Source organism: Eupeodes corollae, chromosome 1, assembly GCF_945859685.1.
Source record: "Eupeodes corollae chromosome 1, idEupCoro1.1, whole genome shotgun sequence".
In the NCBI taxonomy this organism is placed as follows: domain Eukaryota; kingdom Metazoa; phylum Arthropoda; class Insecta; order Diptera; family Syrphidae; genus Eupeodes; species Eupeodes corollae.
The window spans coordinates 266,360,216-266,376,687 of record NC_079147.1 but is presented as its reverse complement, the minus strand read 5'-3'; positions in this window follow the sequence as shown (position 1 = coordinate 266,376,687).

The following is a 16,472-nucleotide window of genomic DNA, read 5'->3' as shown; positions in this document are numbered from 1 at the left end:
TTGTACTAAAACTGTCAATTCGATTTTTCTCATCATCTTTCAGAATGCTTAAAACAATATTTCTTATAAGATAAATTAAGTTTGAAGTCCAACTTTCAAGTTTTTGAAAAGATATTTGAATCCATATTCAATTTTTACCAACTTTTGTTAATTTTTGTTCGGTTTTTAATTTTTGTATAAAAAAACTGTCAATTCGATTTTGTTCAAAATTTTACTGAATGTTGACAACAATATTCTTTGAAAGATAAAAGTAAATTAAAGCCAATATCTCAAAGTTTTGAAAAGATATTTGAGTCGAAAATCAATTTTTACCAACTTTTATTAATTTTTTTTTTAGGTTTTTATTTTTTGTAAAAAAAACTGTCAATTCGATTTTCTTCAAAATTTTACTGAATTTTGAAAACAATATTTCTTATAAGATAAAATGAGTTCGAAGCCTAAATTTTAAGTTTTTGAAAAGATATTTGAATCGATATTTAATTTTTACGAACTTTGAGTAATGTTTTTTTTAGATTTTGATTTTTTCTAAAAAAAACTGTCAATTCGATTTTTCTCAAAATTTTATCAGATTTCAAAAACATTATTCTCCGTTGCTCAAAATTGTTTTGGAGATGAAATCATATGTTAGTCGTTAAATTTAGGAGGTGACAAATTTTTTTTTCAGTTTTTTTGATTTAGAAAAAAAACCGTTAGATAGATTTTTTTCAAAAAATATACTTCTTTGAGATCACGTTACAGTTTATTATATAAAATTAAATTCAAGTCTCTAGCGTTTTTAGTTCGTAAGATATTTAGGGTTAACCAAAACTTTCACCTTTTTTTTAAACTGCTATGGTAAAAAAAACCACCCTCGCAATTTTCTTGAGAGCTCTTTCTGCATCTTTCTGCCTTATTATCTGTATAACAAAATTTATTTGAAGTCGATATCTCTTCTGGTTCTTGAGCTATGGACGACGAAAAAAACGTCGCGAACGTACGGACGTACGAACGTACGTACACACGCACGCACAGACATCTTTCTAAAAATCTTTTATTTCGACTTTAGGGACCTTGAAACGTCGAGAAATTTCAAAATTTTCAATTTGACAAATCGGACCCATTACAATAACTTCCTATGGGAAGTTAATAAATATTAAGTCTTTTGGTTTGGCAATAAGCCGTCTAACAGATTGACATTTTTTTATTGTTTAACATAGTTTAAAATAAGTCCAGTTCAAAAAAAATATTTATTTATAAATGTATGGTCTTAATTTTGGTTTTTCCAAATAATGTATATATTTTCAAAAATCACCTTCTCTGACTCGTTTTCTATAGTTTAGAGCACTCCAAAGTACATCATTCGTAATTCATTTAAAATAGGACACACCGCAATTAAATGAAAGACATCCTCCCTCACTTCACTGTTGCAGAGATCACACAGTATTTTGAGGTGAGGACGATGTGGCACGTATTTTAAATTGATTAATTCACCTCTAAACATAAAATAGTTCTTATCATCTTCGTTTTGTTCCCATCCAGAAAGTAAGTGTTACTATTAAGATTATAATTGACTTTTTTTATAATGCATCCTGTGTATTGACGATTTAGCTTCATTTACATACTTGTTGTATAAAACGGTGCTGAATTTTCAACATATTGGAAAACTGTTAATTTTAAGCTGCATACTATTTACTGTTTCGGAGAGAAAAAACAATATAGTCAGTATTCATAAGGCCCGGTATTAATAACCTATTGATTTCCACCCATCGCCGTTGCAAATTCTTCGGACAAAAAGTTTAAATCCCACACCGCCGCTATATTATTCTCATAGAGAGCCCTTATGACGTTTACTATTTTACTGCTTATACCCATCGTAAATAGCTTGTAAAAGAGTGCTCCACTTGGGAAGGAGTCGAAAGCAGCTTTGATATCTACAAATAGAGCGTACAGTTTTTTGTACTTTTGTTGGTATATTTGTTGAAAATCTGATCTACCGTCGAATAATTTTCTCTGAAGCCTGCTTGAAACTCATTCAGAATGTTTTTATTTTTAATACAGTCTGTAAGCCTTTTGAATATAAGCGCTGTAAATAACTTAGAAGCAGTATTCAGGAACAATATCCTTCTATAATTTCCTGGGTTAAAGAAATCTCCTTTTTTATGAAGTGGGTATATCATTGATTTTTGGTACTTCAATGGAAATCTTTTAGAAATATCCAAAGAAATTAAATATTTAGGTGTAAAGCTAAATTCAACTCTAAATTTCGACAAACACCTTATGGAAAAAGCCAGCACCTCTCAAAGCTTGTTGAATTTATCATGGAAAAATGTTTTTTCAAACGACAGAATAATCCTTTCAGCCAAATATAAAATATTTGATGCCGTTGTGAAATCAACTCTCTGCTACGCTTCTCAGGTCTGGGGTGCAGATGAGTACGAAGTGATAGAAAAATTTCAAAGGAATTTTTTGAGAAAACTCTTCAACTTACCGCAAAATACACCGATTTATGCAATGTATTTAGAAACCGGAATACCGAAACTTCTCACGAGCACACTTAAGGCACAGGCTGATTATGTTATTAAAACTTGTACATACCAGGAGAATAGACTATCGAAAAAAATGCTTTTGTACGAACTGAGGAATAAAGATTGGTGGATGAAAAAATGGCAAGATATCGGTAATACTTGTGGAGAGATACTGTATATAGATCTCAACAATTTAAACAACTTAAAGGACCAACTTTACAGGATTATACAGAAGAATGAAGACATAGTTCGAGAATCCTTTATTAATAAAGCTCGCGAATCAGATAGTAGAGTACTATACTCTCAGCTCAACTATAACCTAAACCAACGAAACTACTTCCATGATGGACTTAGCTACAAGGACATTTCTTTCATTTTTAAAGCAAGATGTGAACTTATAAGTTTAAATGCTAGACCCTATAACGGCAGCTTCAATCAATTTTGTACGTTATGCAATTTAAAATCAAAGGAGGATTGTTATCACTTCATAAGTGTATGTCCAATATTTTACCAACAGAGGCTAGTGTTTTTTGGTAAAAATACATTAACCATGCAAGAAACATTCCAAATTTTGAACGAATGTGATTGGAAGACCTTAAGCAACTTTTTAAAAGCCATATTTAAGTATAGATTCTTACTAATGACGGAATATGTTTGACTTTTATACCAATTTAAGATTGAAAAATGTGAATTAACAAAGCATGTAATTTATTTATAAAATTTGCTAACCAGGCTGACGGCTAAGCCATAGCTTATCAATTCATTAACATGTAAATCTGTATATATAAGAATATAAATAAATGAATTTGTTACTTGTTACTTACTTACTCATTGATTTTTTGAACTCTGTGGAAAATCTGCACTCTCAAACAATCAGTTAAATTCTTTCGTAGAGGCTTCAGTAAATTCTACGGTACAATTTTTGAAGAACTCGAAAGGAATTTCGTCTTCTCCTGGGGCTTTATTGGTTTTTGCGTTTTTGATCACTTGAAGAATGTCCGAATTACAAACTGTTGATCAGGATGATCGTCAAATAATTGAGGTTCCGCATACTGAATTCTGGGGGAAATCTGTGGAGTATTTAAGAGAGTTCTAAAGTGCGTACATAAATCGTGTGATTGTAGGCCAGTTGCAATTCGTTTTTTTCTCCCATTTAAGAGTTTGACTGCTTTCCAAAAGTCTGATGAGGATCTGCTACTATTTATCATTGATATGTTCTGTTGCTCGTTCTCTAATTTTTTGGCATTGCAGATATTTTTAAATTCTTTGAGAGCCTTAGCGTAAAGACTTTTGAAAATATTATTGTTGCAACTACTTAATAATTTAAGGAACACAAAACACTTGATTCTTGCCAACATGCAGTCTTTGTCGAACCACTTTTGCTTACTCTTCCAATTATTTCCTCTTAATTGCGGTAGACGTGGGTGGCTTTTTTAATTATATGTGTAAGTTGATCGATACTCGGTGTAGATTCGACTGTTTATACTCGTAGATGTAGGAGTCCAAGGTTTAAAATAGTTTGGTAATTATTTGACATTCTGTCATTCCAAAATAATTTCGGTAATAGATTAAGCTGGTTTATATTCGAAAAATTTCCATTATTTGCTTATTCGATTGTAACCTCTAAAGGCATATGGTCCGAGAAAATCTGCTAACCAATCCAAAAATCCAAAATCAGGTTATGCCAGTCTCCAGTTGCAAAGCAGTAATCTATAACAGAGCGTGATGTTCCCCTAAGAAAAGTATATTCACCACGTAAATCTCCATCACAACTTCCATTCAAAACTTGACAGTCGAAAGCATCAGTAAGTTCAAGTATTTTCTTCCCTTGTTGTCACATACTTCATCTTTGAATTGACGTATTCAATATTGATCAGTTTAATCCGGAAACAAAATTATTCGGCCGTTGAAGTCTCCAATAAGAACCAAGTTTGTTGAATTGAGGTTATATTTATGATCACTCAGTGTGCGAAGTCATGTTGCCATTTGTTGCAGTTAAGATAGATAGGCAATATGTAGTAATTTTTCTTATCAATTTCAAGCTTAATGAAAAAAGAATGACCTATCACCTAGAATTTTAATTTTACTCCTTGGTTCATACGGTACGCTAAAAGCTTCCCTACACTTGCTTTTCCGAAGCTGTTTCTTTTAACAGCAGGTAACCATTTTAGTTCATAATCCATAAAAAAGTATTTAAATCTACTTTCTTCAATATCTAATAAATGAGTTTCTAATGGAATGAAAATTTGGAATTCATTTCAATAATTGAATAATTTTAAGAATGGAACGTTTATTTTTTAGTCCAGCAATATTATAACTTAAAATTTAAAAAAACGTATTTTTTGATTCGGGTAGACGGCTGCTTCTCAACAATTTGGCCCATTAGAAGCTTTAGTAAAGTTTCCAGCAGATGTTTTGCTTGTTTGCCTGCCTCTTGCCATCCCTGTATTTGGATTTGAAGTTGACAGTTCTCGTAATTTGTTTTAACTCATCAATTCAACCACAGTATTTTTTACACCTGTCAACAAGTTACCTAGAATTTCATTCAGAACTTGCATTCCATTTTCCAATGGCGAATTACTTACCGCGTAGAATTTAATGCTTCGAAAACTCGCATGTCGTTCAAGCTTAACCTACCAATAAATTTTCAGTACTTGGTATCTGTATCACAGATCAGCTCTTATGGAATGATAACATATTCGGCATTACCAAAAGTGATACTAGGTACTTAAGATTTCTCCGAAGGTGCAAGAAATTTGTTACCCCTTCTGATCGGGCTGTAATTTACAAAGCCTTCATGCAAAAAGCTTGAATATAACTTGCATATCTGGGCTGGTGCCCCAAAAACAAGTTTGAATCTCTTGGATGAAATTCAAAAAAGAACTTTAAAAACGGTAGGCGATAGAACTATAACCATGCTTTTCATTGTTTTATCGACAATTTCACAAACAATGTTTTGTCGAATTAGTCAACTTGTTATACTCGCAATTCCAAGAATGCTCACCAGTTACCCTTGAGCTCAATTTCGAACGTAATGTCAAGTATAGAGAATCATTTTTCACAGCACATCGAGAATGTATAATGCTTTGGTCAACCTCGATTCTGATATTTAGAACCTTAAGACCAACTAACCCCTTCCCTAAATTATTAAAAGGAAGGTTTTTCTGAAAATGCTATGGCAATTCTGTTTTGTTCTGAATCCTTAACCGACAGCTGTCAAATATAATTGTTTTTATCGACTTGCAAAATCTTAAGTACATAACATTACGGCAACATCAATTATGGCATTCTATTCCAAATAACTATTTTGTCAAGCTTATGAGTTTTGCTAAAAACCGTTTAAACAACGAAATTTGAAACTTGCAGCTGTCAAATAGTTTGACATAAAATCGGGACACATTAAAGATTGCATTGATGAAAACATTACAGTCTTTCAAAATCTTAAGACGAAGTGCCTCTGTTGAGCAAGAAGTAGAAACTGCGTCTGTCAAAAAAAAACATTCTGACACCTGGCAACTCTCCAGATGTTGGTGTTAGATGGTGATACAGCTCTGGGAGGAAAATCTGACGAATAGATATGCGTTTTTGAGATTTTTCGTTTTTACGGTTTTTCCTTTTTTTTGTATGATTATCGCACGTAAATCAAGTGACGAATGATTGCAGACGAACGGTAAGCCGCAATATCGCATATAGCACGCCACACGGATGGACACGGACGAACATAGAACTGCAAACTGTAGTGATTAGGATGAAAAACGATAGATGTCGTGTTAGATTTTGCACCGATAAAATTCACTCGCATTTGGGGATCCTATAGTGTTGTTGTTAGTGGTGGTGTTGTAGCATGTTACCATCTCCCTTCGTTAGGTGTCGCACAATCTGTTGGATATCTGTTTGCTGCAGAGGATTGTGTCACCTTAACGGGTTAACTCTCTACAGATATCCACGAGGATGCGTAGCATTTACTATATCAGGTATATTGTAGGTATGTGCGGCTTAGATGATGATGATGATGATACTGATGATGCTATACACAGGATGGGGAGGTTATGTCTTCTTGTCCCATAAGTCTACCAGTGTATAGTGCAGGCAGGTGTGAGCGCGAGAGAGGGTCATTCGAAGCACGACTTAAACAGAGTTTTCTAGCTTTTGATTGATTTTTCTGTTGTTCCTCGCCAAAAGAACACAACGGACAACGCAACACAAGACCCAACACAACACTTTCAAGCTCGAGAGCGGGAGGAAGAGTTAACACAAATCGCTCCTTTGATTAGAGGAGGGGCTTTTCGTTGGTCGTTCTCGGTGTCTTCAGCGAGTACTCTAATCATTTGTTTAGTCGCATCTAAAGGCTATGATGTAGTTTGATGATTGTAAAATCAAAAACAAAAGACCTCTACTGGTGATGTTCTCTGTTTGGAAACATATTACAGTATCTAAGCTCGCAATGGTTAATGAGGTCATTATGAAACGACCGACCCGACCGGGCGCATAAAAGTACCTTATCTTACCTATACTCATCTTGTGCGAGATGGATGTCATTGATGGGCGAGTATAGAAAAGAAGATGCGCCTTTTGATGAGATCAAAGATATTTCTCACAATGGATTGTAAGTTGATTTCATGTTATTTTATTTATGTTGACCTCAAAACTCTGGGACTTCTGCACCAATGTGAGCCCATCTATCCATCCACATCATAATCATAATATAAAATCGGAAGGTAAAGTGAGAAGTGAGAAGTAAGAAGCGAAAAGCATGAAGCCAGTGAAAAATCAGCTTGCTTTTTGCAAAATTACAATTTAATGACAATCTTTTATAATTAAACGTTTATGATGGTGCTGAATGAATTAAAGGGAATGTCTGATGCGATGCCTTCTACTGGATGCTTAATGAAAAGTTTTATAATTAATAAAACAGAAGCATTAAAAGTGCATCTGGGTGATGAAAATTAGCAAAGCAATATCTTCTTAGGTATTTCTATATCTATACCTTACCTACGGAGAGCGCGGGAAAATTGTATATTTTTGTATATTTTTTTGTTTTGACTTTAATTGCATGATGCCTAATGGACATGCCATACTGAATCATTTCTGTTTTTGTTTTACCCAACAACAAAACACTGTGCTTAATCCATGAAGTATTAGTGTAAAGGAAACCATAACGATTTATAAAGTGATTATAAATTTAATGAATTTTTTTTAGTTTAATTAAAAAGAAACAAAATAATAAAGATGAAAAATCACCACTGCAGCTGGAAATGTTGTTTTTATATTGTTTTATTGAAAAGAGGTGTTATTTCAAATTTAATGAGCACACTCAAGTATATAGAATTTGTTTAAAAAAAAAAACATAATAAAACTATAATTGTTCATTTTAATTTAATAAATCACTTCTAACTATTATGTATAGTCATTGATTTGATTTCTGTGAAATGTTAGATCCGTGTTCAAAAAACGTAACTAGAATATGGTGTATTATTGGTCATTACTGTTGTTAAAAAAGTTACCAGTTTTGATAAAACATTTCTCTAATGCATGCATTTGTCACATCATTGTTATTATCAACTACAATACTATTCTAAGATATTTTAAGTTTTTATATATTGATTGAGTTAATAATAACAAAAACACATGATTCCACATGACTTGATTTTTGAAAGATCACATAATACGGGATTGAAGTTAAATAAAACAAAATAAGTTTTCAGAAAAGATAAAATTAAGGATGTGGCGTATTTGATTTCGAGAAAAGAGTTTAGTAAAACTAAATCAGGATGAAACTATAACGAATTTTCTAGTTCCAAAAAGCATCTGTTACGTTATATATTTTTGTGGCTTCTTTATTGGTTTGGTCGATTTAATCTGGCTGAACTTAAGGAAATGTGTCCGATTTACGGAGTGTTGAGAGGCAAAGGTTTTTCGTTGAAATAATTCCAGTCACGGACCACGGTCTTAGTTCACTATAATCCGAAACTAACTTAAGAGCTTAACCTGCGATGCAACAAAGCAGTTTTAGCGCACGTATTTCCAGGAGAATCTGTACGATCAATAGAATTTACCTCACGTTGCCATGGAGATAGAAAGGTATACCACAAATGTCCGCTAGTAAACTGCAATGGAGGGCTTTTCATTTGTCAGCTTTTCAGCATAAAAATTGCATATTATTATTTTACGATAACGTACCTAAACCGAATAAAGATTAATTAAAATATTTGAATGAACTTTGAATTAATAACAAAGAAAACGGTACCTGATGAAATCAACCATACAATGGCAGAGGCACTTAAGTCGGGAAATAATAAAAAACTTCAAGTAATTGAAGCTTTTGCTCCTTTTTTGAAACGAAAAAATTAACTTTTAGTTGAGAAAATGGTTATTCGACATTCTTTACGGAAATTGATCATGGAACAATGTAATGATACCCACATGGGCGTTGCTAAAACAAAATCGCACTTGCGATCCCACGTGAAGCCGCCAAATCTTGACCATAAATTAGGATAAATGATGAAAGATTGCAAAATTTGTTTGTATTGATTGGGAAGAGCTAAGAAAACCGTGTTAGCCATACAAGTATTCCGGAGGTTATTGTTTCCGATAATGGAACACAATTTGCCTCCGAGCGCGGTGTATGAAATCTCATGGTATCTTTCGGTGAATTAAAAATTGTTAAGATTAAGAAAAATCTAAAAGACCCGGAATCCAAAGATAATGTCATATCTCGTGCTATTTTTTTAAGGAAAGGGGCGCGTATGTGAAGTATTCATTTGGCAACACCAAACACTTTCCACAATAAAATGCATTAAACAATTTAACGTTTGGATGTCAACTCTTTGGTTTACACGAATTCCTCACTTCTCATCCAGAAGTCAAGTAGAACACTTTTATTTAAAGTCAAAAATAGTTTATGAAAATAATTTATATTAACATCGTTCATTTTTTATCTGTCTGACGATATAAAACTTTCCCAAATGATTTGTCTTTGAATGAACAAATTAAAAAAATAAGGGAACATTTTTTAGAATAATAATACAAATGTTTATGCAAAAATAACTGTTAGTTTATTTTTCTATTGTTTTCAAAATATATCTTATTTTGTATTATTTTTTATTCTTTAATTTTAAAATGGAAAATTCAAAAAGAAACATATTTCATATTAAATTTAAAATAAATAATTTGGTTATGCATAAATGACGAAAATTTTCATTTTGATGTATTCAAAAATAAGATAAGAAAAATAATCGTTTTTAAATTTTTGTTTATTTTAAATTTTTGTTTATTTTAAATTTTGGACTGGAACTTTTTTATAACTCTGCAGTTGCAATTAAAAAATAATGAAATATGAAATTTATAAAGATGAGTCTTTGTAGTTCTCCACTCTATTTAATTGCTTTTGGTAAAAGTACCTTTGCGCTCTTTAAAAAACACATTTAAAACCAAATAATTTGTCGGCTAAAATTGTTTAAAGAAATAAATTTACACTAGCTGACCCGGCAGACTTCGTACTGCCTCAATCGATAAATAAAGGACATACACTTTTGTATAAATTAATTTCAAAACAACCAAAACATATTGAATGAAAAACCATTGTTTTAATGAAGCATGAAGTTTTATTATTATTTTCGACACATCATGTTGCTTACTTAAAAGACATACTGGCTAATTATACATTTTTATTAACAGACACACACTGTTATGATACAGTTTGTAAATCAATTAAAAGCTTTCTCATAAACTATATTTTTATTTTGTTTTGTGGTGCGTAAATAAACAAAGAAGACGGTTTTCCGACGCGAAAACACGCGACGTATAATTGTCCATGATCGAAACATTGAAACTTCAAGTGAATTCCACAAACTTCTAAAGACTTCCCTTGCGATTTATTTATTGTCATTGCAAAGGCCAGACGTACTGGTTATTGGCAGAGTTCAAAATTAATTGGTAAATCCGTTGGAATCATCGGTATTCGCGGGATTAAGACATACACTCCTTTGTATTTTCCTTTTATGATTGTTACCTCAATGACGTTATTCATCAGTTTTTTCACAACCAGTCTTATTCCATTGCATAGTAGAGGTTGATTAATGTTACGCAGCATGATGACAACTGATCCTACTTTTAACTGCAAACTGTGAGGTGGCAATCCAGGCAATTCCAGTAAATTTAAAAACTCCGTATAATAGTTGACTACATTATCCTGGTTCATAACGGTGTCGACTGATTTGAAGGAAACCAACTGACCTGGAAGACAATTCTGAATTGAGATCCTCGACATCTTTATTTTTCGCTGCCAATATTGCTCGTTCACCCAGCCAATTATGGTTATTGAACTTTTGTGCTATATCTGGGAAAACACGCTGAATAAGCTCCTCTGTTGAATCGGTGATGTGACAGAAATCAGTGGGTAATATGATGATTTCGGTTGAGGTGTCCATTGAAACTTTATTATTTCCAATATCTAACAACTACTTCGCAAACACATTTGCAGTTTCATCATGTTGCAAAAATACTCGCGTGTTAGTTAATAATTGGAGTGTCGTTACACACTGCCACAAATTCGATGATTTTAGGCATGCATTTAGTTCTTCAGCAACAGTTGATCGGGGAATAACTGGAAGAGTCTGACTAAAATAACCTGACAACAGAATCATGGTCCCACCAAAAATATATTGTTTGTCACGAAGATCTTTCAATGTTCTGTCCAGCGCTTCCAGTGACCTCTTATGGGCCATTGTGCATTCATCCCAAACAATTAATTTGTATACCTGTAGGATCTTGGCCACTGCACTATTTTTTGCGAGGTTGCAAATTGGTGTTTCGGTGATTTGCACGTAGTGGTAATCGTCACTCAAAAATATAGAAGGATGCACTCATAGAATATCGTAACCATGATCGTAACACAATATCGTCAATCGTAATACTTTTTTCCGTGTTCTAATGTTTGTATTTATTTTTTGGGAGTTTATCCTTAAGCCATAAATCTCAATGAGTGAAGTGCGACATAATGATTGACTTTTTAGTTGGTTGTCAAATATAATGTTAAATATTATGGTTGTGTTCAGAAACTTAATTTGTGACAAAACTTAATATTTATCAAACTTAAAAAAATAATCTGATACAGTTACAACTAAAGTGAGCTAAAATTAAGTTTCGCAAAGCCGACCAAATAAATTGGAAATCAGTACTACTAATAGTTTATTACATTTTTTGTCACGTTCGCGATTCACTTTTGTTTATTTTCGGAACGCGATATTAGATCCTCTAAAGCGCACGCGAAGATATGATTGAATTTGAACTTTATGCAGCGGTAATAAATTGCAAATTGACTCTTTGACATAAGGAACACACCTTAATTGCTTAGACAATAGTAAGGGAACTTTATTGAATAGCAATAAAGTATTGGAAACGCTAAACGTTATATATTTCTCAAAATTTAAACTAAAGTAGTGTATATATCGATTGCATTACTTCACCTTAATAATTTGGTGTGTTCATAGAGTCTTTTATAAAAGTTCTAAATAGAGCAGCTGAATTATCCATTCATAACATAAAATTCAAATTATATTATCCGAATATATGTATCTTACAATTGTTTCACATGCGTTTCTTGAAAAAAAAAATGGATTCGATTAAACTCGATATTTTTAAGAATAATGTTAACATTTTGAACACAAAAATAAAGAAGGAGATAGATACTTTCGAAAAAAAGAGGCTGGGATGCGACCCACACTGATAACTTCCCATCCCGTCTATCGATTTGTCTTGCTTAAAAGTTTGTCTATATGTATTTTTACCAAATTTGTCCACTATTTTTTGTAGATTTTATTTTTTATGAAAAAAACGGACTGTTGGATTTTTATACAAAAATTACTGAATATTGAAAACAATATTTTCTCTGAAATAAAACAAGTTTGAAGCCAATATTTTTAATTTTTGAAAAGCTATTTGAGTCGAAAGTAAATTTTTACCAAGTTTTAGTAGGTATTGTTTTTTTTAAGAGTTTTATTTTTTGTAAAAAACTGTCAATTAGAATTTTTTAAAAAATTTACCAAATGTTGAAAACAATATTTCTTATAAGATAAAATTAGTTTGATGCCAATATTTAAAATAAATAAATATTGATAGTATGAGCAACAGGTTGCTTAAAGCCTTACCATCAATGGCTTTCAGTTGCATGATTCTTTTTCATTGCCCCAATAATATACATATATAAAGTTACAGCTACCTACAAACCTGGTAAAGCAAAGGATAATTCTGATAGTTGTAGGGCTGTTAGTGCATTAGGTAAAGTTGCTGTTTAAAAAGCTTATTAATCATATTGAGGATGCAAACAAATACCGTCATATTCACAAGTCAGCAAATATTAAGAATTAACAATCACGTCAAAAGTAACCGTAATTCTAAATTATCGACTGGTCTGGTACTTTTGGACATCCATAAAGCCGTTGACACTGTGTGGCACGTCGGATTTAAAAAATTGTGATGTTTGGTTTTCCAATATGTGTTATGAGAAAAATATACAAAACAGAAAATTTGATGTATACACAGAAACTCTATTCCTTAGTACATAGTTAGTGAAGTTCCACAGGGGTCTGTGCTGGGACCCATACTTTTCAACTTTTATGGGTCCGACTTACCATCTTTGGACGTACATACTAAATTTGCTATTTTTGCTGATGACACAAACTTTTTTTCGTCTAGCCAATCAATCGCTTGGTCTAAAACTGGAAATATACTCACTTATGGTGTTCCAGCGTGTTTCTGAAACCCATTTAAAAAAACTACGGAGTGCATTTTTTAGTCATTAGTTTATTAAAACCGATTATAAGAACTAATTAAATCAAATTTACTGAATATTGCATATTAATTCAATTTAACTCTAATGGACACATACCAATCATAACTTCATAAAATCTTCAATTTGAAACTTGGTGAGGTTTAGTTTTACAGTTCGTTAATTAACGCAAAACAAGAGGCATTGAAAAACCGACTAACAATAAGACCGATTTAAATTATGAAACGAGGGGTTTGGGTTTTAATTTTATTGAGAATGGTCGGTACTTTAATTACAATAAACACATGTCTTAAATAAATAAATACAGAAGCAACCATTAAAGACCTTAAAACGGGAAAAAATTCCTTAAATATCCTAAACTCGCTTTGCATACCAAAGCCATTACGTAATTCCATATTCTTCCTCTGCCTCCAAAAACATTTTGCCTTAATTTTGGTTTTAATTTAAATTAAGCTAATAAAATAAAAGTTTACAGCATCCACACTCAAATACTTAACTATACATATATTTGGGACCAAAAACCCAGTCTCCATATACCTACCTATCCACTAGCTCGAACCCAACCCATCAGACGCATTAAGTTGTTCAATATTGTGTTCCCTAACACGTTAAAAACCATAACAGATGAGCACTAATTACGTGAAACATGTATCACTTTGTTAAGCTTTAATCAGGTCTTGGGGTATCATATTAATTTACCAAATTTTGAAAAAATACCTACAAGCATTTCAGTTCAAAAAATACAACAATACAAAAAAACACATTGTGATGTCCCTGAAACGAGATAACTAAAAATGATACTTCTTTCCGCCTACTTTTCTACCCCGATTCCGGTGACACTGAGGTTAATTTAAATCGGATTTCTTTTCTTTTCGTTTCTTTTTCTTATTTTTGTAAATTCAAAAACCTTTGAATATTTATTTCGAAAGATTAAATTAGGAAAATTAATTGGTTCAAATAATTAAAACAGTGTTCTGCGGTTGGATTTTGGGAGAAAAAGACAACAACAAAAATAACGAAGTGTTTTAAAAGCGACAACACCCAGGTTCAGCGACAAACTGACAGACTGAATGATGATTTCAATTGAAAAATATCCATATAAGGCGTGTTTTTGGACCGCAATTTTGTATTTTTTGGGATTGTTTTTTGTTTCCCAGATCAGACGGTCTTAATGATCAGAGAAAAAAAACTTGTCGTACGATTAAGACCCAACGACCGGCAATGACGCCGTAAATTTCAGGGATATTAATTTGATGTGTGATATAGTTTTTGAAGTTACATTCTGTTTTTTAAATGAAATAAACTGACGTAAAAGTTATAGAGGTGGGGTTTTTACTATTCTACTCTATAGATGCCAACAAACCATTTCAAGACATTTTTAAATTTGTCATATTCTTCGAAAGAATTTTTAAGCGACTGTTTTGTATAAGGCTTTTTTTTTATTCGAACATTTTGAGTTTTGAAAGATTCTTAGGCTTTTAAAACGACTTCAAAAAGTGGCATGTAAAAGTTTGTTTAAAGAATATTGCTCGAAGATACTTTTCTTTTGAATTCAATAAGAAAAACAAAAAATCTTTACATACTCTCTCAAATATAGCTATTTTCTTGTTTTTTCTGTTTTTGTTTTGCTTTGAGTTTTTAATTTATTTTTTATGTCAAGTTAACATTCGTTATACGTTGTCAAAATGTTGAATAATTAAAAATTATGACAAATGAGCTTTGAAATCGTAAACAAAAACATTCATATTTTTTATATAATTTATGGAATTAAGTACATATGTATGTATGTATTTTGAATTATTATGTATTCGTGTTGTTTTATAAAAGGTGTTGATTTTGATTAAGTATATTATAAAAATATAGAAATAAAAAGAAGATGATCTTGAGGCACAAGTGGCATTGATTATATTAAGTCATAGTTTTTAACACAGATTTTTGAAATACTATACAAAGTAGACTCTAGGCTCAAAAGCTAAAAGTCTATAAGTAATCTTGATTAAAAAAGGGTAGGGCATCAATATATGTAAATTAAATGGAATCGTAAACAAAACTTGCACCTAAGTTGAAAAGTCTTTTGGTTTATATTCTAAAAAAAACTTTCGTAAGAGGATATTTAAAAGACAGAGTTATAAATCAATTTTGAAAATTCTTGAAAAAAGGATACCCTTTTGCACCATCTACAGAAAAATCATTCTAGTTAATATCGCTTACAACATCTTCTTTTCAGTAATGTCTTAAAATCATCGTCAACAACCTGATAAGTCTTTATAACTGTGGTCTTAGACCAGGAAAGGATATCAATATCAAGGATAAGGATATCTTTGAATATCAAATCGACAACCACCATCTCTTCATCGATTTCAAGGCCGCATGTGACATTATCTAGGGAACGACGTGTATAGAGAAATTTCTAGTGTCGGTATTCCTGCCAAACTCGTCCATTTGCTCATGACTCTGGAACATGTAGAATTCGCTTTACATGCGTCATGAAAAAAATATTTACAACACTAACGAATTTGTCAAAACGTCACCATCGACAGACGTAACTTTGGGGTGGTTACGAACTTTTTCTACCCAGGCTTCACTATGAACACAGAAAACAACACCAGCGCCGATTCCAAACGAAGAATTAATCTTGCTATCCACTGTTTCTTTGGACTAAGAAAGCCTACATTATGAAGCTTTTTCATAATTTTACTTATTAAGACTTATGTAAAGGGTGATTTTTAGATATTATCTTTTTGGCAACACTGGTTTAAACAGCTGACGCACGTTTCGTTATTTGTTTCACTGTTCAGTTTGGTCTATAATCTAACCATGAATAGTCTTACAAACGAAAAACGCTTGCAAATTATTGAATTTTATTTTAACAATGCGTGCTCTGTTAAGAAAGTTCATCTCGGGCTTCGTTCATTTTATGGTCAGTTTAATCGACCCTCTGAAGTGATATTGTGACTAAATTTTGCACCTATTTTACATTGTATGACATGAAACCACCAACACACTTACGTGGAGTATGAACTGAAGAAAATATCGCCGTTGGTTGGATCGGCCAGTCACTGATGATGACCATCAATTATCGATTCTTCGCCGTTCGCAGCAATTGGGCCTCTGTTAATAAACAACTTGGAATAATTCGCGGAAGGACTTAGGTGTGATGCGCTTCAAAATACAACTCT